The 23,323-nt window shown below is 41.5% G+C and overlaps 1 protein-coding gene across 6 annotated transcripts in view; it reads left to right on the top strand.

The window, feature by feature from the left end:
• The window catches only part of FAM168A (family with sequence similarity 168 member A), a 199,548-nt gene that overhangs the window by 30,687 nt on the left and 145,538 nt on the right, over positions 1–23,323 (top strand). The window lies entirely within an intron of this gene.

Here is a 23,323-nt window from a genome sequence, read left to right as displayed (position 1 = left end):
AGGCGGACAGCTGCCGGTGTTTTCCACCAAGCCAAATTTCATGCCCAAAGAGAGGAAGGACAGATGCAGGAGGATGAAGAGGAGAGGGGAAGGTACATGCTTTCACCTTTCTCCCTCCTGCATCTTCCTAGGGAGGGTAGCAGAGTCTAAGATTCATTAAATCTTGACAGGTCCTTCTGATGTACGCTTGAAAAACTCTTCTGTGTTGGCTCGGTCTTTTATCTGCCGAGTCTTCAGATGCTTACATTTTATCTACTTCTGAACTTTACAGAACTCCAGAAAGCCTTTCAGCCCAATTTAATATGGAATAAAAGAAAAAAGCATGGTTTGATTTCAGACCGAGTCGGTCAGGCAACAGTTAGAAAAGTATAATTAGACTTGTAATTGGAATGCGTCTTAGACAATTAGTTTTTGTAAATGTGTATAATTTAGTCCAAAGTAAAGGGTCAGGAGGAACTTGCTGTGAAAAGGTTAAGGAATAACATGTATAATTTCTAGGCCTTTTGATGCTAATGTCTGACACAGCTGGAGAGTAGCATGTCCATCTTTTCAATGACTACAAAAATGCAACCTCCAGAAACCTGCAGGTGAGTCAGGGCTTCTTTGTCTCCCAGTATTCATTCCAAGAACAGCCTTAACAAATCCATGGGGGATAATGTAGCAGCAGTGATTTAGCAAATCCCCCACTAAAAAAAAAAATTTTTAAAAATGCCTGTCTGTGAGGTAACGGAGACCTGCTCCGTGGGAGTCCATTCAGCTTTTAAGGAAACTTCTGAGAAATGGCAGTATTTAAGGAGCTGAGCTGTGCTTACCGCGGTTGGAGCCAATCTTATCCCAAACACACGATGTACATTCTTTATGCCAAAAGGGACGCAGCGTCTTACCCGCGCTATTACATAGCAGTAGTCGGGATGTTTTTCTTTTTGCAATCCTTTTGTCAGGAAAGGGGCAGCCGTTCAGTCTCAGAGGTCAGCCCAGGAAAAGGGTCTGCTTCACAGACATGTGTTACTCATTTGCTTGGCATTTTTGACACCGCTTATTACAATAGTGTGCAGCTGCTAGTTCCCAGTCTCTTGTTTTGGTGTAGGGATTGAATGGTAAGAGAGAAATGTCAAAACCTCTTACTGGAATCTTACAGCACTGCTTGCACATGTAGTGGGGTGTGCAGGGAATGCCTTCCCAAGACTTAACAGATCCTGCATAATTATGGTTCGCCTTTATAGCTTTAGAAAAACAACTTCAGTGTGTTCGAGTCCAAAAGAATTGATCAGTGGTGCTCGTGACTGGCTGCACCTGGGTTTTACCATAATTCTCTGCCTGTTATTTATGGTTCACAGTCTGCACTGTGCGTGACCCAAGTTTTGTCTGCACAAATGTTGGGGCTAGTGATGTATTTCATGGAAGAAGTCTGCAAAGGAGACTTGCAGCACGATGTAAGGATAGGTGTGGTATCAGTCAGCTACAACAAATGCAAACCCTGAAAGAGTAGGTTATTTCTTGCATTTTGCTGTAATAACAGTAGCAGTCTAACTGTATGATTAACAGCAGAGTCCAAAAGTAGCAGGCTAATACTGTGCCTTCAAAGAAAAGCCTCAGCTTCTTGCAATTATGAAGTCTGTGCACCAGATAGATGGAGCTTCTGACTCCAGTGTTATTTGTGACCTGCTCGGAACTGAAATGTTTTAAGAGACTGTTTGTTCAATACTCAATGACTTTTTTTTTTTTAAATTACATCGCATTTGGGTTTAATATAATCCTCTGAACACAGACTAATAGATAAACATTCTCTACAGAAAATTTCATCAGTTCCTGTTGTCTTAATTTTTTCTGCTAGCAAGTACTCAAGGTGTTCCTTCTTTTTCCATTGTAAAAAACCCCCACCCCAAAACCCCATAACCTTTTCTATCATGTATCTAATATTTTATAGAGCAATCACAAAGGATAGTAAATTGAGTAAAACATACTATCCTTGGCAGGATTTCCCTTATGACTGAATTCAGTATGAACAAAGAGGACAAGGGCAAATAACTTCACTTATTCAGGTCATTTTTCATAAGAATCATAAGTTAGATAGAAAAGGCCTATTAGATTATCTCGCCTCTCTTCCATCTTGCCAGTTCTGGGTTGTTCTCTACAGTAACCTTGTAAAATTTTACTTGTCCAATGGAAGAAAGATAATTTGCCTGCTGCTGATTATTTTTTTTTTTGAGTCGAAAAGGATGGATGGTTTTCTATCTGGACTAGCAAATACTTCTTACGCTTCTACAAGGCTCATTTTTAATTTCTACAACTGTCTCCTCTTCAGTAGTTTTATGTTCCTCTTTTTGAGCACTGTGATCTTATCGTGAGGCATGTTTCCTACACTTTGGCCTATGTTTTTAATTCCACCCCGTTATTCTAGTTGTTCAAGTATTGGAATAACCCCGAGGCTATCTGTAACAATTTCACCCCATTGTGTTTCTGCCCTTCAAGTGCTTGCCAGGATTAATGTACGAACAACAACAGATTGTTCTTCCTGTATAGTGGGAAATGTTTATAGCGCTCTTCAGATTAAAATAATTTAAAATCCTCTTAAAGATAGGGTTTTTCCCCCCCCTAAGAGAGCTACCAGGGAAGTATATGTAAGATGACTTAAAAACCCCCCAAACAATACAAACAAAGCCTCTTAGCAATGGGAAAAGAACATGAATAATTGGATAGAAGCTCATCAACATGGCAGCTATGAAGCTTGTGCTGTGTGGCTTTGTCACAAACATGTTTAACTCCACACGCGTGTTTTAATTGCTTCTCACACGCGTGAAGAAAGAAATTGAATTAGTCTGACGTTTGCTGCTCTAAATTACAGTTGTATCAGTACCATTACCATGTCCAAAATAATACTAAAATTAATATGAGAGTTTGGAAGGAATTCACATGTGAGAAGTGTATCTGCTTATCTGCCAGCTAAAAAGTCACTGAGCCAGTAATTTCTTCAATGATCACAGTGTTACGGTTGTGCAGAGGTGCTGATGAAATGACAGATCTCTTCTTGTTTCCCCCAAAAATCTGGGCCGTGACTCTTGAGCGAATGGGGATGTGTCTCATGTCACTGGGAAATAGGGAATCTGTATGGTTTGATCTAGTAAAATTGTTTGGCACAATTTTGGAGCATAAACTGTGAGGTATGATCCTACACCAGCAGGTCCGGGGACCACGCACGTGGGTATTCTTCATCTCTTCAGCACTTCAACTGTAAATTGCTAGGGGTTGAATTTTGGAGGGAGAATAAGGGAAAGGAAGGTGGCCAGCTCAGTCTGGGGGGAATTAGGTGCCTTAGTCTGTTAGCATCTTAAAAAAGTCTCAGCATCCTGTATTTGGACCTCTCCAGCCTCTGCTGCATTCCTGCATTACTGTAGGCTCTTGGGTAATGTTAGGAAAATCAGGCAAGTCTATAATTTATGAACATGAGACATATTGAATGCAACAGGGAAAACAACTGAAAATTAGGATACACAGAATGAACATTTGTGAAAGCAACAGAGGATTCTTGGAAGCTGGTTGTGTATCTTAATGGAACTGATATGCTGGTATAATGAAGGGAAATAAACCTTTAATATACAACAACATGGCTTTTATGGATAATTGATTTTTATGATACATGTATTTGGTTATATTTTAGTCTAAAAATGATACATCTTGAGCTCGGGTCTCCTGGTCGGACACATAAGAAAACAATAATTTATGCTTAACAACGTACATAATAGCCCTTCCTCTATCTCCATATCTGCATCTCATGTCTTGATGCCAATCCCGGGCAGCTTGAGTCCCGGTCCCCACGTGGGACCACAGAGCTGAGGGATGTTGTCCCTGCTTTCCGTGGCGCTGTGTTGTGAAGTTTCTCTGTCTTTCAAAATGGAAGAGGGGACTATGGTCCAAGGCAACCCACAGCGATTGTATTTAAAAATACTCCTTTTTTGGAAAAGTGGTTTAACTGTGGGGTGGAATAAAACTCTGACATACTTTCTCTCCATTCTCCATAAAATACATGTATGTAAGGGTGACCATGTACAGACTTGCAATAAATTAATTTTGTTTGCAAAAGCACTGTAATTATATGGTTCCCCTGCCAATTTGGCACAGGAAGACAAGTAAAATCTCAAGTGGAATGCTTTCCCCATGAAAAGTCTTTCTGTATGTTTTTTTTCTTTAGCTTGAACATAATAATCTGATTGGCAAACCTTTAAAAATGAATTGCATAGCTTATAGTGTGAAATGATTACCTATATAGGAGTTACCATTTTTGCATACATGGGGGAAAAAAGCAAACTGTGTGTTGCTAAGGTCTGCTGGGTTGTCCTCTTCGGGAGACTGACGGGCTGCAGTGACCTGGAAGGCATCCAGCTGGTGTGTCTCCTTTGCTACCAGCGCTGCATTTCTTCATCTTTTAACTCAAATTCTACTCTTGGTGGCAGCTGTTTAATTCTTCCGCCAAAGATAGTTTCGGGGGGGGGGGGGGGGAACTGCAAAGGAAGGAATTGTTTAGAATATTGGGTCTAAACATAGATGATGGTGGTGATCGCTGGTTCCATTTTTAGCCCGGCTTCCTAAAGAAGTGAGGCTTATGCAGCAGTGACATCTGTTAGTCTGCCGCTTCCTCACGGATTTTGAGTGCATGGGTCAACTTCAACCAAATTTTGATTAAAAAATAAGTTTTGCTCCAGGTTTTGATGTTTGGTGGCTGGTGACATTTGGGGAAGGGCAGACTTTTGACCTCAGCAGCGATCCCTTTTTGACCACCCGACAGCAGGCACTGGCAGTGGGACATGGGAGGGAGAGGGGGTCTTACAAAGCTGGGGAGCAAGAGAGGTGGAGGAGAACTGGGTGCCTCACTGGTGGCTGAGCTGTGATACAACTATCAGGGTAGAGAATAAAAATGATGGGAAAACCAGGTTGCAGTAGTTCCCTGGCTCAAAGAGTGGCCTGTCCTGTGTCATTAGGTAGACTCCCACCAGAAAGAGATGTCTTCTCCTGGTCTATTCCCACCTTTCCTTGTGCTAGCATGAACATTTGTGGATCACTACTACTTATGAAACATTTTTAGCCATGTTATTTGGAGCTTAGATCAGCTTAAAGCAATCGTGAAAGTGAAGCCCAGCGAGGCGGCGATGGGGGAAACCTGTTTGTGGCGTGAGTCATTCCTCCTGTCGCACAAAGCCTCTTTGACTTAACGAGCCCGGCTTTGGGCAGGATTAGTCCCGCTGGCTGTGCAGGTTGAGTGTCATCCAAGTGAACGAGCAAGTGTAACTGGGAGTGAAGTATCAGACAGCACCTCAGTGTCAACCCCATTGTGGTTGAGTAGAGAAGAGAAGTTGGTGGAGTCTGGTAGAGCTTCCTGGCTCGAGTCCTCATGTTTTCTCTGCTGCTTTGTTCCACGCCATCCAACTTCTGCTGCTAATCTGCGGCTGCTGAAGACCACGTTCTCCTGCATCCATCCCCAGGCAGGCTTTGTGGACGTGAATCCCTGGTTCCACCGGCTGTGGGAAAGCAGCGAGGTTGTGTCTTTGGAAATCATAACTGACCTGGAGAATAAGAGCTGTGGTACTAGTTTTGGAGAGGACTTTGCCCCTTTTTCGGATCTGGCAGATGTGCAGAAATGTTTTAAGGGGCCCTTAAGACTTTTTTAATGGGGTGGTAAAATGCTGTGACTGCAAAGAGTTCTTTAAGATGCCCTCCCACAGTCTATGGGGAGCTCCCAGTTGAGGGAAGTAAACTGATGACCTGGAAAAAGAAAATGAAGGAAGCAAGATTAGTCTGCTCGACAAGGAGTGCCACTGTGGGATTTATCTTGATTCCTGTGCAAGTACCAGTCTGAAAGGCTTTATACAGTGAAATTCTGTGTTTTATAGTTGGAAAGGAAAAAAAAAAGTACTTTTGGTCTATATATATTTTTTTTAAATTTTTTGTTCCTGGATGGGGAATATGTATGTGAGTGCTTTGGAGAGGCTACTCTGCATGATATACTTTATTTAGCAACTGTCGTGCCAGTTTGTATGATCTCTAGTGATAGGGCCTGTCCTGGGAAATGTCTGAAATCTAGAATAGTGAAATATTTAGTGGACAGTTCACTGCTAATGGGCTCCAGATTTGCGCCAGTACTGCAGGATCAGTAACAAAAGGCTCTGTGTACCAGTGCCAAGTTGCCTGAGACTGCTCTGATTTTTTTAAAGTTTTATTTCAGGTTTTATCAAAAGCAAAATCTGAGTTCAGCAAGGCAGGGTTTAGTTGGTTAAAATCAGCAAAAGCTTGTTTAGTTTTCCCTGCTTGAAGGAAACCTTGAATATGGTACACATAACATACACAGAAGCTAGTTATTTTTTTCAGCAGTAGATAAATTGATGTGAGAAAAAATATACAGTATTGATTTTTCTTTTCCTGTGGCTTTTGAGAGGTTGTTAATGCAGCAAGTACACAAAAGCACTCATATGTCTGTCTGCACAGTAATCTCTAATAAATTGAGTTTTTTAAAAAACATTTTTAGTCTGTAGTTTCAGTGACTTGATTTGTGGAGTAGATGATATCTCCTGGCACATAATTACTCATTTTTGGGTTGTGTAAAAGGTTGGAGGATAAATTTTGATGCATTATCTGTAGCACTAAACATCTCTCCTATTACTCATGCAAGTTTTTCCTCTGTCTTCTTCCTTATTGTAGCTTAGTAGAGAGGTTTTTAGGGATTGGGTTTTTTCAGTGTTAAAATTTATAGTACAGACACTTCCTAGAGCTAATTCTTGCACATCATGACACGGCAATAGTCATGATCATGGCAAGGGCGATGATTTATATTCAGGAGACCAACTATTTCTTTCTCTCAGGGTCACCAACTGTGTAAACAGGTTAGTGACCATAATGAACCGCAACCTTTTGCTTCTTGTTTTCTGTTGGGAAAGAAATAAAAACCTGCAGCAGGACACATGGCGATAATCGTGTTAATGATAAAATAAAAGCAATTTGATAACATATAACACAATTAGACATCCAAGGAGCTGTCAGTCTGGGGGTGGTAATGATCTGAGGATGCCAAGGAAGGCAATGGGTAGGTGCTGACTTGCAGAGCCGTATGAGATATTTGTCCGTGGTTGGGTAATTGTGTGTGTTGGATGTCCAGCAGAAGCACTTCTGAGACTGATGAACAGGTAGGCAGATGGTGACGCTTATGAATCGCTGACATTCAGGGACACTTTCTGTGTGTGTGTTGCTCTTTGTTCATGCTGTTCTGGGCTTGCAGTCAAAATTTTGGGGTCATTAATATTTTCTTTCCATTATCTAGTGCAGGACTGCATTGTGTCTAATTTCTTATGGCCTTGCTGCACATATTCAGTGTTACCTCGGATTTGTTGTCCTAAGCCACTAACATTTTTCTTCTTTCTGTATTCTGTTCTCTCCATGTCTAAAGATTCGTAGGTTGCCAGGGTGGGACAGGGACCACGTTGTCACTGCTATGAAAAGAGATGGATGCTGATTGTGTTGCTCTGTGGTGGTTCATTCCAAATAACTCATTGTCTTGACAGTAATTCAGTGATCCCAGTTCTCATTATTGTAATCCTTCTTTAACGTCATTCCTCAGGCCATGAGACTGATAGGATTTTCACTTGGTCTTTGGTGTCCTCCTAACATACCACTTGTTCTTATCCAGTTTTCTAGTTTTTCATCTTGTGCTCTTCCTGTAGTGGTTCTCAAGGTCCTGCAAAATCACCTGGAAGCCTTTATATGGAGGAGACTCCATGGTCTTTCAGGACATGGTTTAGTGGGCATGGTGGTGTTGGGTTGACGGTTGGACTTGATGATCTTAGAGGTCTTTTCCAGACTTAATGATTTGATTTGATTTAAAGAGAGATTCCATATGGACTTCTGACTCAGAAGATTTTTTTTGTCCTGTCCAAATAGGAGAATAGTTGCCTTGAGCTTTCAAAGTCTTACAGCTCAACTTGAATTGGTAGAAACAGGAAACGTTGGCTATGGTTAGAGCTGAGCTGAGACCAGCTGAAGAAAGACTGGTGTCCTTCTGTTAGCTGTGGAGAAAGGATCCCAACAAAAAAAAAAGAGGGGTAAATGCAAGTTGTGGAATCTGGCTCCCTCTCCTTCACGCCACATGCTACCACAAACGCTGCTTGTGATGCTATTGAGTTTACGTGGTCTTTTCCTTTTGTGTCCTTGCATCAAGAAGGAATCAACGACTCAGCCTGGAATGCTGTGGCAACTTCAGATCACAGACACCCTTTAGCAGGCAGAAACTGCCTGAAGCTCAAGGCACCAACGGTTTCAAGAGCATGAGACGTTGCTGTTGCAGAGAAAGAAAGAAAACCAGTTGCTATTCCAAACTTGTGCTACGTTGAGACTTCAGGTCTCAAGGCCACAAGGAGACCTTTTGCCATGTTAAATCTGGTGTTATTACACGGGATGATTTTCCTTCCACTAGCTGAGGAGCAAACGATCTCTTTGTGAGTATCACTGGGACCTCACAAAGTCAGGAGATTCTGAGTTTCAGGGTCTCGGAATAGCTCGCAATTTACCTTCCCTATGCAGTCAGGAAGACACTTCAAATTTTTATAAGGTGATGCCCTTTTTTGACCCAGCAGTGTTTGCCATGGGCGCTGCTGTGTGAAGAGTTCAGTGAGGATGGAGACTGTCACCAATGCTTTGTTCCAGTCTTTTCACTTGGTTATGGGGCCCCTCTTTGAATTGTTGCCTGAAGATGATACCGGCCGTATTATGCAGGAATGTTATTTTATATATGTGTGGATGTGTGTATTTACACACCACCACCCAATGCAAACGGGACTGTTCTTTTTATATGTTGTTATTCATACTCATCTGAGAAATACATCAGAATTAATACAAAATCTCATTGCTCCTTTATAACTTAAAAATGGAAGGTGCTTGTCGTTCTTCATGAAACAATGATGTTAATATTTTTTTGGCTTCTGATATTTTTTAATATACTTTTCAGGAGGACTTTTCTTGCTTTAACAGACAAATGCATGATCCGTATGGCTTCTGTTTTCCTGTTGTCTTTACTTTTCCTATACTTTCCTTTATATCTCCATCCAAGTGGTTGTACTCACTTGACTGTTTATATTCCTCTGTATTAAGGAGCACCACTTCTTGTCTTCTTTCCCAGTTGTTGAACATCTCAGTGCACTGGATGCAATCTTCTGCAACAGTGTAAAAGGCATTAGGTTTAACCATTTTTCAAGAATCAGGTTCAGTGGACCAACATTGGCAGTTTTGTGCATGACTTTCTCCCCCTTAATTTTTTACTCAGTGTGCTGTAGTAAGATGTACTTAGTGTTTGTCTGAATTAAACCCAAAGACAAACCACAGAAGATACTATGGTGCCAGAACAGCAAAGTTTGATAGAAAATGTGGAAGCCAAAAAGCCTTTTGCTGTGGATTGAAGGGACTTTAAGTCTGCTTGAACCATGTGTTCTGAGATATAAAGTGAAATTAAGGACTTCTAAGTCTTGCAAGTTCATGGCGTTTCTTTTTTTTTTTTTTTTCTTCCGGAAATGCTGATCTTTATTTTTCACTTTTTATGTGCTGTTTAGAAGGTAATGGCTTCCATGGGAGGGACTTGTACATTTGTATGGTTGGCTTTTTATTGCAGTAGGCTTTTAGGAGGTCAAGGAAGCGCACATAGGGGGGCTCTTAAAGTGGACTATGAAATGATTTTGCTTAGCTTTGTTTTATCACTTCTTCAACAAATCTCTCTCTCTCCCCTCAGGTTGCAGCTTTCTAAGCTGTGCCAGCACAAGCAAAACAGTAATGCTCTGCCAGCACTGCTAACTTCAAATAAAACACGGAGCATATTTAACTTGCATTTGTGCAGAGGCGCTCGTTACAAACACCTCTTTTCTTGCCATAATACTCATCATAGGTTCTTGATTGCCTCTGGCAGGGGGATGACCAGCTCTGCAGATGATGGGAGCACAGTGGATGCCATTTACTTAGATTCAGCAAGGTTTTCTACATCCTTCTAGCCATACTGGGGAGTGGTGGACTACAAGGTGGGTGGAAAACTGGTTGCAAAGGTCAGTGGTTTGATGTAGCCAGAAGGCTGGTTATGTGTGGCCTCCCTGAGGATTAATAGTGGGACCAACACTTTTTAACATCTGTCTCAACAGCTTGGTAGATGGGATAGGATGCACCTTTTGTATATTAATGGATGGAGCTGAATTGGGAGTGATGCTTGTTGTGATTGTGGGCAGGGCTTCCCATTCAGAAGGATGTTAACAAGGTAGAGACCAGGACTGATGGAAACCCATAAAGCTCAGCAAAGTCCTTTACCTGGGATGGAATAATCCCATGCAAGAGGTTCCCTGGCACAAGAAGGGCAGTGAAATACTGGAGAAGCCTCCACAGTGGTTGTGAGCTGGAGTGCATGATATAGAAGAGGTGATGAGCTGGGTCTGCTCAATCTGGAGAAGGTGCAGGAGGAATCTATTGCTGCTGTTACCTTCATTTACCCAAAGGGGAGGTTGCAGGGAAGATGGTGTGTGCTTCTCAGGTGTGTAGTGATACGAGGCAACAGACACAAGTTTGATTTAGGTTGCACATGGAGGGGGAGGAAAAGCAACCCCAAACTCTGAACTATTGCCTGAGGAAACATGGGAATCCCCATTGGAAAGATTTAGATTAGATAGCACATCTGCCAGGAACAGTTCCAGTATTGTTCTTGCCTTGAAGCTGGGAGTGAGACCATGACTTTTTCTAGTTCTGCTTTTCCATAACCAACCTGTTGGACTTCCATGAAGAAAGTCTCACCTTTTTTTTCTTACAAAGGTTGAAAGAACCCACCAAAAAACCATCCTGAAGATACGGTGCATGCCTGTATTATTTGTACTTCTAGAACTGGGCACCCTTTTGCAGTGCATCCATATCTTCTCAGAGGTGGGCACTAGTGTATTGCAAGTCCTAGTTTGTTGGATGCGCAAGCCTTGGATTCAACTTGAAAAGCATCAGGGAAGTATTTGCTACGTATTTTTGCTGCACAGTGAAATACAAATAGCCCTTTTTCGCTCCCTCAAGAAACGTTAAAGTCTATTTGGAGGAATAAAAGTGCAGTGCAACATTTAGTCATAAATTGAAGATTTCCAACACCGTGTTGACTTAAAGCATATGTTAGTGAAACATGTCTCTGCTTTGCAGACAATTTTTGTACTTATGCTGTGGCAAGCACATTTAAAACAAGCACAGAAAATGTGCTGCCGGGAACAATCCAGCGGTGATGGTAGGGTCATTTAGATGACTTAATAGGTCTTTTTTTTTCCTAGCTATCTGTATTAAATCAATGATTCATATAAATTATGCCAAAGGGAGTTAATTGTTATTGCATGGTATAAAAAGCTGCCAAACTAAGGGCAAAACTTTCATTGCAGTGCATGAAATAAAATGGAGTTATGTTATGATTGCTGAAAGCATAAAATGGCTGAACCTTTCACCCCTACCAAACAGCATGAACTGAAACTGCCGCAATAACGGCGGGAGCGAAGAAATTTTGGAAGCAAAGGTTTGGAGGTTGTGGCGTGTTTGGAGGCTTTGGCACATTTGGAGGTTCTCCAGAACACGCAACAAAAATTGAATGTGAAATACCCAGCTCAAGGAGAATACTGTACTTCTCCGTTGCCCAGATCTGCAGAGGAATTTAAGAATTTAACTTCATTGGTTCAGTGGGAGTTGAGCTCCTAAATATCTTTGAGGGATTAGACTGTAGGCTATGTAATATGGTTTATTTCTTATCTCTACAAGAGGGGCACTGCTACTGTCCTCTCTTGCAGCAATGTTATAAAGAAAAATACTTCAGGGTTTGTTTTTTTTTTGTGGTCAGCTACTGTGAAGATGAGGCTATGTAGGTATCTTAATTAGATAGCTATGGGCAGAGTAATAGGTTTGGCTCAGAATATGTTCTCCAGGCACATTTTCAGGGCTGTTTGAAGATGAATTGTAGCTTTTCTGAGAGGGTACATCAAGGACGCTTGAGCAGAAGATGATAAGCGTTGGTGCTAGCCATTGCATGCTGTTGCTTTGGAATATTTCTCACTGTAGTCAGTGGAGAGGAAAAAAATCCATCACATGTTGCTTAATTTCAATATGCACTTTGCACAAAATCTGACATGGCCCTTTGCTAGGGAAGTTGCATTTTAAATGGAAGTTGCATTTTAAATGGAAGTTGGTAATATAATGAGAAGAAAACGTGAGATTGGAAACACTGGCTATTATGTAAAGGAGAACGGGTAAAAGATACATTTTTAGGAATTGTTTGGAGGAAAGTCTGGGTCTTTTTGTGCAAGGAACAGTAGTCTTCAAAGTAGGAGCCAGCATGGCAAAAAAACAGAGGAACAGGTGGAAGGAGTAGCGTGGCAAGGGGGTCTAGGGTGGGACAGAGGAGGACAACTGGAGTGGAGATGTTGGCATGTCAGAGCTGCTGAGAGCAACCTGGAGTAATTTGGAATGGGTGCATACATTTATTAGAGTAGATGTGGAAGTTCGAGAGTACCATGACACACTAGAAACTTAGGAAATGGCATTACTGAAAATGGGGAAACTCCACACTCTCTTGTTACTAAGTGATTAATAACGGATAATTTCTGGCCTGCTTAGTGACCTGACCCAATTGCAAGAAAAAAAATGTGTGGGGTAAGGATTAGAGTGCTATTAGGCATGGTCTTTGCTGTGATTGGCCAGTAGTGGAACAGTAAATGATTAAAGTCCTTTGCAAAAGCTGTTACAGGGCTGGAAGAAAGCTTTTTATTTTTCTCTAATATTGTCAAGAATTTTTTTTGTCCATCTGCAGTATTCAAGAAGGTGAAGTACTTAGGGGAGGGAGGGTGTATCCCCTATGATCTCTTTAAGAACTGGTCGATACTGCTCTAAATTTTGGCTAGCTTTCTCACTGGCATTGCTACTGTAATATCTGTGTGTCTCTGTGTGGCAAAGGGAATCAAGTGATGAAAAATTAAGTCTATGGTGACAGAAATTGCTAATGACTTCCACAGGAAGGAGAGATTGGGACTACTTTAAACAAGTGCTTAATAGACCCTAGTGAAAGAAATGTTGACTTAACTAATTTTTAATTGCTTTTAAGCTTATTTAAAAGTGAGTTTGTTATTGAAAAGATAAGTATTTAAAGTCCTTGAAAAATTGTGGTGAACTTTGGAAACACCTTCATGGAAAAGCAGGTACCCACTGTAAAATTATTTTTATTGATACCTGATCTTGTATGAATGGCTCAATTAATTAAGTGTGTGCAGCGATGCTGCTCGGAGATGAGTCAACATGTGTATCCTTCAGTTAGAAGACAAAATATCTGATAAATAGTCAATTGTTGCTTTAGGAAATGTCCTGGTTTCAGCTGGAATAGAGCTAATTATCTTCCTAGTAGATGGTACAGTGCTTTATGGATAAGTAAAAAAAAAATCACTTTTGTGAATCACTTTTTTAACGAGAACTTGTTCTCCTAAGACATATGGGACAGCAGAATTTGGTGTATTTTCTAGAGATAAAAGGGTTGCTAGCAAAATCATTTGGTCAAGACATAGCTTATACCGGTAAAATGACGATTTCATCAGTGTAGCTTAGCTGTTTTTTTTCAAATGGAAATAATCTTTGTCAATACAAGAATCTGAAAATTGATTTTGTTGTCATGTTTTTGTTGTCATGAGGACAGAGGAGAAAAGATCACACCTCTGCCTTGTGTAGCTATATTAGCAGAACATCATGAAGAGATCAAGGTCTACTGTTAACCTGTAATTTTGTTTTGGAGTTTAACTACAAGCTGTTAGTTGGCTTTACAGGGCAGGACAAAGGATGGATAACACCATCAGAAGTGGTGAGAGAGGTGTGTGCAGGTCTTGTTCTACTGTTATGTCTCACTGTCCTTAAACTGAGTATTCCACCTGACAAATAAATGTCTTATTTTTGAAAGCATGTCTGTCTTTGCTGGAAACATCTGCTTTTCTCCCAAGAGACAAGCTTCCACTGGGAGACTTCATGCAGCATCCTCTGGGCATGTTAAAGGAGCATCGATGAAAACCAGATTCTAAACCCCAATCAGAGAATGGTTTGGGTTGGAAAGGACCTTCAAAGATCATCTAGTCCAACGCCCCTGCCATGGGCAGGGACATCTTCCACTAGATCAGGTTGCTAGATCAGGGGATTCTGAGGATGGAGATAGCACCTCCTCTCTGGGCAACCTCTTCCACTGCTGCTTAACCCTTAATATGAACTTGTTTCTACATTACACCCAGCTGGAATTCCCCTTGCTGCCACACGTCCCTGTTGGAGTCTGGCTCCATCTTCTCTGTAGGTACTTGCGGGCACCAAGGAGGAGCCCCAAAGCCTTCTCTTCTCCAAGCCGAACAACTCCACCTCCTGCAGCCTTTCCTCCTGTGCTCCGGCCACCTGACCATCTCTATGGCCCTCCGTTGGACTTTCTCTTGTATTGGGGACCCCAGTACTGCTGGTTTCCAAGAGCTAGTATTTCAGATGAAGCTTCAGAAGTACCAAACCAAGGGGAATAATAACTTCCCATGCCAGTAAAACCCAGGATGTGGTTGGCCTTCCCTATTGCAAGGGCACACTGATTCACAGGCCAGTTCTTGTCTGCCAGGAGCCCAGGTCCTTTCCTGCAAAGCTGCTCCCCACCATGTGCTCTTGCATGGGATTATTCAATCCCAGGTGAGGGACTCTGCAATTGCCTTTGCTGCACCTCTGCGAGTTTCCCGTTAGCTCATTTCTTCAGCGTAACAAGATCTCTCCAAACATTAACAATTCCTCTAGTTTATCAGCCACTCCCCTTAATTTGATATGCTTTGTGAACATGCAAAAAATATTTTCTATCCTGTCTACGTTGAGAAAGCTGTTGAGAAGTACTGGTCCTATGATCAGCCCTGAGGGATGCCACATGCAACCAGCCACCAGCTGAACTTTGAGCTATGGAAAACCTCCTTTTCAGTCTGACAGCCCAGCAAATTTTCCATGCACCTTGTAGCCAAATTGGGTAGATTAGAAGGATATAATGGTGGGAGATCATGTGGAAATGGTGCAATGGTGGGAGACCATGTAGAAAACCTTGCTAAAGTCGAGGTAAAAGTGCCACCCGCTGCACTCGCATCATACGCAGAACTGGTCATCCCCCTGCCAGAGGCAGTCAGGGTGTGATTGCTGTCATCCTTCAAATCTGATATCGAAAAGCCACGTTCCTCAGCATCCTTGGATGTGTCCTGTCTGGTTCTGGGGGCTTCTGTGTCCTCGGCTTATTTAATTAGTCCTTAATTTAGTCCTCTGTCCTCCATGGAGGGTAGCACCTGTCTCCCCAAACTCTGCTACTAGACAGTGTATTGAGCTTAATTATTCTGATAGAGTTTGGAGATTTAAGAAAAACTTTCCTTCATAGACGGACTGTATAAATTGAAGTAGATTAATAAACTAGGCTAGAACATAATGCCATTTGCTATTCTAAACGTAATAAAGTGAAAATTAAGAATGAGTATGTTTGTTTCCAGTGTGTATTTTTCTGGATTACAAAATGTGGCAGATGTGGTATATAGCAACAGTTCTTTGTAAACTGGTGTGTTTTAAAGACTGGCCTTAGATGATTTAGTCTTTTTTAAATAGATGTAAATATAAAAGCAAACTAGATCTCACTCTGTTTGTTTAAGTCTCTCTTATCTGCTGATGTGAGTTCAGATTAGAGTGGCTGCCTTAAATATCTTGAATCCACCCATCCTGCCGGTGTGACGGCTCCAAGCTCTGCACCTGAATCCTCTCTGGCGCTGAAATCCAGAGCTCAACAGCAGCAGGGAACTGAGCTGCCCAGGCAAATCACTGCTGATATTTTGGTAGCGATTGTCCTTTTACCAATCTTTGGCTCTAAAAGTAACCCCTCCAGTTTTCCAGTGGATTAGACTTTTTTTTTTTTTTTAATCAGTAACTGGTCAGTAAGTAAAAATGGGGATGGGATTTGCTGCTTTTCCTAATCTCGCTCTGCCCTTCTAGCCTTGATATGGTATCCTTCAAGCAGGAAAGTAATTCTAACAACGTAGTGGAAGAAATGATGTAAAAGGGAGGTGTGGCCAGGGGTGATACTCAGCAGATGAATACCGACATTAGTCACTTGTCTTTCTTGCAAGCCGAGGCAACAGGATGTTCCTGGAGGAAGGATGATGCCCAACTTTGCCCATTTTAATGACTTCCGCACTTTTCTTGCATCTCTAGTTCACATTTGTATCCTGTACATAAAAAAAAAAAAGGTGGCTCTGTGTAAGATTTAATACTCTTGAGTTTAAAGAACCCTTTAATTTTAGAAACTCATTGCACGCCTTGAGATGTTGAGTCGTCGTGTATCTTGACATGGCGTTTTCATGGATGTGTGCAAAGTTGCTAGTGAAGCGTGTGTGCGTGTTCCCGTGCTGGCTGGGGAGCTTGCTGCTTCCAGTCCCTTTTCACCCTCTTCCTTCAAGAGCTCTTCCCCCTCCAGACTTGCCAAAGTCATTGCTGGTGATCCCCAACCTGCTCCCACCAGTTGGACAGGACAAGTGCCAGGCATGGGTCTTTGCTTACCCAGCTCTTGGCAGGAGCAAGCTCAGGAGATACAAGCAGTCCTGGTAGCCTTTCTCTCCTGAGCATCACCAATGTGCTGTGGCATTTGGGGAGACCAGGGGTGAATTTCTGCTCGTGGTGTCCTTTTTACTCCATGCAAATTCTCTTGGCTGCGTCTTGTATTTTCTTTCTTCAGGGTGAAGCATTTTTCTTGGGAGTTTCACTCCTCCTCTGCTGCCTGTTCCCATTGCTGGGCTCCCTTAACTGTGCTGGTACAACTATCTGAGGGGCCATATGGTGAACCAGATCAGTGAACAGCAAAAAAGGTTATTTTTAACCCAGATCAGTTCACTAATCTGGTTCACTGTACAGCTCCGTAGCAGTCGTGTTGGTACAAAGGCAACTGGCAATTTTTGAGGGGAGGAAAGACGGGAAGGCGCTTCCAGCCAGTAATGTCCATGCGGTTTCCTGCCATGTTTTCTGCCTTCCAAAATTATTTCTTTCCAGGCGTTTATTTCCTGCTAGGTATTTTCACAGATGTTTTGGCTTCCAGTTCCTCCAGGTGGATCTCATCTGATATTTTTTTTGCCAATACCTCTGGTTTCTCAGGGCTTGTTTTTTGTTGGTTTTTTTTTTTTTTTTTTAATGTGCCCTGAGAACTGAACTCAACTCTGATCTGTATAATCTGTGTATATTCATTAACTTTTTGCCCTATTCTTCCTTAATTTGGATACCAAATGCGTTAGGCTGTATGACAAATGTCTGTGGTATCCTGTCTATGGTATCTCCTTGCTCCCAACCCAATACCACACCCTTTATTGTTGCCTTTAAGTTCTAGTCCTTTACTTGTATTCACTGTGTAAGTAAAGGTGTCTGAATTAACTTTCAGCATAAAACACTGTCAGTGCTTTTCCTAATGTCCAAATAGATTGTCTGTCATGTTCTCATTAATCCCTCTTTTGTAATGCTGTGAAGGCTTGTGTTAGAGTGTTTTTCTTAGATTTTAATTTTTTTTAAATAGAGGTAAAGGTCACACTGAGGCTGCTATCGCTGAAAGGTTTATTTTTATTTTTAAGATGATGGCTGCATATAACTTTTTAATAGTGAAACTTTCTGAAGGTTGAGCATTGTCAATAGTGCAGTAAATCGTTTCTTTCAATTAACGCTAATCTTAGATAATGAAATTGTTTTCTTTTGACTACAAAGTCATCTGCGACTTACAAACCTCTAAGTGTCTTGTAATACATAAATTGCACAAGTGAGAATAACTAATCCAGAATCAATACTTAAAGAACCAGTTTTGAAAAATTGATGAAAACAGGAGGTGAATAACTTCAAAATCTACTTTTGAAGAATTTTTCCTGCTGGAATTAGAAATGTGTTTGAAACAAGTACAAGCCTGATGTACGAGGCTATGCACACTCAATGTCAGCCCTCCCTGCTGCCCCAAAGAACATTTATTCTGCAATCTCAGTCAATTTAATTTTATTTATTGGAGCCTGGAAGATCCCTTCCCATATTGCTGGGTTTGGATACTCAGAGGGTTAAACACAAAATGTTGTGGAATAGGATTTAAAGGAAGGTGCCTGGCTCCAGTCAAGCATCATTAGATCTTGTCCTGTTGGATTTTAGATCCTAATGTTTTTCTCTTCCTTCAAAAATCCCGGTCCTGGTGAATGTCCGGATGGATGACCATGCAATTCAAGGGACTCAAGCGGTACAGAAGGTTTTTGAGATGGAAAATTGGCTCATGAGGAAAGTTTGGCAGTGCTGTCCAAGTGAATAAAGTTATTTTCTCAGTGGAGGATGCTGTATTTTTGCTCTTCAGCATGTTAGACACTTAGTGAATGTTTTTATCTTCATTTGATAAGTAGTTGTGGAGTGTATTTTTAAATGAATTATGCTAACAGTATTTTATCTGCAATCTACCAAGGCAGGTTTTTTAATCACCATGTTCTAATTAATTCTTAATCTATTTTATAATCGATGTACCCAGCTCCTACCAGTGGAGTCCAGTTTTACAGAAAGAAGAACAAAAGTAATGGATAAAAAGGGGGAATTGTAGAAGAATAATTGTAATAAGTTCATTGTGAAGGTGTAGGTACTAAAACAAAAGCAGCAAACTAAATTTGGGTCATAGGAGGGGAGGATAGAATTAAAATGAAAAATATTGTATCACTGCTTGAAATACCACATGTAATTGATGAAGATATTAGGGAACAAGTTTTTTTACTAAGTAGTGGCAGTAATCTTAAAAGGAAATGTTAAGGGATTTAAACTTTTTCACACCAAGAAGAAAGTGGGAGGGGTGGGAGGACTTCATTATGGAGTAGGCTGCAGGAACCCTGTTAAGCTTCTTTGCTCAACTTGATAGAGGTAAATTGCTTTAAAAGCCAGAGCACATAATCGAATAATTAGGAAATTAGAAGTTAATGGGAAGCTTGCACAAAACATATTCTACATGAATTAATGAATTTATTCAGCAAGTTGGGGCAACTTTGGCTCCAGAAAAGGAGTTGACAAGGGTTGGTAGGAAGTCAAGTGTAGTAAGCAGGAGCTGGAAGAGTCTTGACTCTCAACTGAGATGGTTTTCCACTTGCAGTTGCAAAAATCTGCTGTACAAGCAAAGAAGGCAAAAATCTGTGAGGACTGAAGAGAGAAGGTTTAGCAACATTCCATATCTCTAAAAAACCCAAACAGGACAAACCCCTCACCACCAAGAAACAAGCACTTCCCAAACTCAATAAGGCATCCAAGTATCTTCTTCATACGTCTCAGCTGGTCAACGTACCTTCTTCAGACATCTCAGCTGTTCGTGGCTGGCAGTGCCTCTGCCCACAGAGGGGGGTGCCTGGTGGGTGAGTGGATGAGGACAGTTCCAGCATCTCTTCCAGACCCTCTAATATCCAGATCATAACTTTAAAATAGAAGGATCAATAATACTGGCCAAGCATGAAAGACTTTTCTAGCTAGTGAATATTTCTCCTTTTTTTTCTTTCCATATTTCATTTCAGGAAAAACTGTGTAGTTTTTTCAGGCACTCCTACCTATGGTAACATTGTCAGCCCAATAACTGGGGGAGCTGATGCTCTGCCTTTGCTAAAGGAGGTGGATTCCAGCTTTCCATCAGTGTTTGCCTTGCCTGAGCTTGCCAGTGAGAGCTCAGCATTTGGCTTTCTGTGGTACCACTGGATGATGACAATACCTCCGTCAGCTCCGAAACTGAGCCTGCAAGAGACTGCTGGGGTGGCAGGAGTGGGAAAAGACAACCTGCATCTCTTGGGGAAGGCAGGGTTGTTTCTTCTGTATTTTTGAAGTCTTTGCTCCCCACTCTCTTGTCTTTCTCTGCTCTTTTAACAGATGGAGCAATGAGCCTGGTTAAACTTAGAGACAACCAGGAAAAAAATAATATTATCATTGAGATAATAATTGAGAAGGAGAGCTGCCTTCTTCCTTAACGCTCTTCCCCAAGGAAGCAGTAATCATATTTACTTGATAGGCACTTGTGTGCTGGATAACTGCTCCTTTTGATTTCTAGATGCTTCATGTGAAAGCTCCAGCTAGATGGGTATTAAAAATGCCATGTTACAGTTCAAATGTCCACCCTAGATATGCTGTATGCCTGCTGGTCTTCAGCACTAAAATGACTTCATTCCCTTGGCTTGCTTTTTTTTGTTGTTAATCTACAGGGAGGCAAGCTTTTCTCTTCCCTTTCTACACAAGAGGCTGAGGTTTCTCCAACTGCTGCTCCTCTCCCACTGATTTCAAGAGGAGCAACATTTGCTGGTAGAGCTGCACCGGTGTGCTGAACAGGGGGGCTTAATCCGAGATCATACTCTTGATGAACATGGTTGTGCCAGAAGAACTTCCCAACATTGTGCTATTTCCCTAAATTTTCCAAATTAATACTTCCTCACATGTCATGTTTTCCCTCTTTAACATATATTTTGTTTTTCTCATTCTCTAATGAATGTCTTCATACTTTTACTCAAAGGCCTTGATTGGGACTGACTACATTTCTGCAGATATGTCTACATTTTGCATGTGTATAGCATCACTGTGGTTAGAGAACATGGCAGGCCAGGACTCCAGCTGAAGAGGGGTGGGAGATGGGGTACAGCACGAAGCAAGAGAGCATGGTGAGGAATCTGACACAGCTTCAATTACATTTACGTCTTGCACCTTCTCACACACTCAAGTTAAGTGAAGATCCATGTGAAACTAGATTTTTTTTGTGTTCGTACTCATTTGAATGATTTCTCTTAAATTCTGACCATTTACGACTGGTTTTTGAATGGTGACTGAGGGCAGTGATGTGTGTGTGTGTAGGCATTTGGATAACCTCCATCTCCGTGCAGCTCATCACAGCTTCTCTCTGCAGTAGCAGCATCCAGTTATTATGATCCTAATCGTTTTGACTTCTGGTCAAGAAAAAACAGAAAAGGGACCAAAAAACCCCCCGAAAAAGGGTGATTCTGCTCAGTGTCTGTGTGGCAGCACAATACAAGAAGGTATTGATGCTGTTGCAGCTAAAGAAAGATCCCACCGACAAGGTTAATGGGAGGTGGGTACAGTACTTCTCTCTGTCTCTTTAGCAGCTAGAGACGAACAAAAAGGTGAACTTTCTGATAATCCCGCAGCATTAAAGGTTGCTGCAATACTGTCCTCCTGCTAAATTGAGGGGGAGCCTGGAAACCCTCATGTATTCAGCACACGTAGCAGTGTTGGACACATCTGGGGAACCTTTAGTATTTGCTAAGCAGAGCTTAATGACTTCCTTGGCCATACAAGTGTAAAGATGTAAAAATGTTCCAAAACTTGGACTTGAAGCAAATTTAGCTATCAAACCAGCTCTGCTAAATGAAATAGTAATGGCAAAGGCATCGAGATTCGAGGTGTAAAAGCAGTGGAAGGAATGATTGTTGATCCCATGGTTGATGCTGAGCCTAGCATAGCTGGCAAGGCGTGCTTTTCACAAAATTGCTAAAGGGTGGAGGAAGACTTGGGGGAGGTGGTTTTCTCCTCCATTTGCTTGGACCCAGATTATTTTCTGCTTCTTTCTTGCCACAAAAGGAGTCATTTGTTTAATTTTACAAAATGTTACTGAAGCTGTTGGAACTGAAACTGCAGCCCACGTCTTCTTGATAAATGACTGTGTGTATTCCTGGAAGGAAGTTAAAATGGGGCTGTGTTATATTTGGTACCTCCCGAAGCACTGAGGCTACTTTGAGTACAGAATGTGCTCAAAGAGACTAATTTGCCACTGCAGAGCTTGATGTGATGAGATTTGTCAAGTCGTCGTTTCTGCTGGAATTCACTTATGCTTTCCTCTCTCTCCTCAAGATGTTTGCTTATATATTTAGAGTTGTTATGTCTTTGAACTGGGGGACCATAAAGGCAAGTTAAAAAGCCTAAAACCAGGATTAAATTCCAAGCAATGAATATGCTTACTATAAGGTGGAAATACAGAAGTCAAGCACCCATACAACAGGTGGAAATATTACTGAGCCGTTTCCCTGAGCGTGCTCACACTCTTGGTAACAACAGTGTTGGGATTATCTGGATGTTTGAGCATTAGTAGTGTGGATTTTGACTTCTTTCCAATGATGCCATCTCAGATGGTATGGTGGTGGTTTCCTGCAGTAGGCGATTCTGGGAACTTCAGTAAAAATGAAGATTTTTTTTTTTTTTTCCTGTTCTTTTCCAATTTCATGCTGTTCCTTTGCTGGGCTTGAAGGGCCTCTTCGTGTAATACTGCAGGGAAAGGTGGGAAGGATCAGCACTCCCAAAGAAACTCTCTGTTGTTTTACAGGATTCAATGTTTTCTGCATCCTGTTTTCTCCCTGAGAGTGTTTTTTGAGTGAATGTAAACTAATACAGGATCAGCGGTTAGAAGCAATGAAAAAATATTTAATGTAAACCTTTTGGTACTGGGTTAATTAAAATAAACAACTGTTAGAAGGAGCACTGGTCCTGGTTTGTGAACAGTAGGTTTTCTGTTCCTCTGTATAATGCATAAAGCATGTGGAGCTGCTTGAGAGCTTTTTCTGTGTGTTGTACTTTAATTTGAGGTATTTCGTTTTCAGTTGTCTGAGCTTTTGTGTCAGCTGGGAAGGGAGGGCGTAGGAGTAATGTGTAAAACTTTATTTGGCCTGTTCAGTCCCAAATCCTGACAAATAGCTGGTTAACAAGTATTTAAATGAAAGCTTGAACTTTGTTTTCTCCCTTTTGAAAGCTGAGAAGATCCTAGTTCTGATTTTATCCGCTCCTGATGCTGTTTGTTTCTAGTTTCTATGCAATTTTTCAGCAGAGCGTAGGCAAAGCGTAGTTGATGTAGACTTTGTGCGAGACGCCCCATGTGAGTATTCCACCCAAAGTCATTGAGCTGTAGTGTATAGCTGCGGAAAGATTTCGTGTCTTGATTTGAAGGTGCAAATGTTCAATTTCTGCTGTCTTTCTCCCTATACCTGTGGTGATGGAAAAATGTATCTTTGGTATTTTTAGGGGAAGGCAAGTTGAGGTATTTATTTGTAGGAGAGGTGCAGTAAATGTACATGTCTATTTGTTTAACGACAGCAGGTAGGAAACATGAGTGGCAGATCATTATGTTACACTGTCTTCTTTGCAACTGATGGTCTTTTAGCTGGCTCCCGTATCCCTTCTCTCTCCTTCTCTTATCCTGCATCTCCATCGCTCCTCCTTTTTTGACTGCATTTCTTACCTGTACCCACTTCCCCTTTTGCTCTGG

Source organism: Haliaeetus albicilla, chromosome 20 (genome assembly GCF_947461875.1).
Source record: "Haliaeetus albicilla chromosome 20, bHalAlb1.1, whole genome shotgun sequence".
Taxonomy (NCBI): Eukaryota; Metazoa; Chordata; class Aves; order Accipitriformes; family Accipitridae; genus Haliaeetus; species Haliaeetus albicilla.
This window is presented reverse-complemented; position numbering and strand designations above follow the sequence as displayed.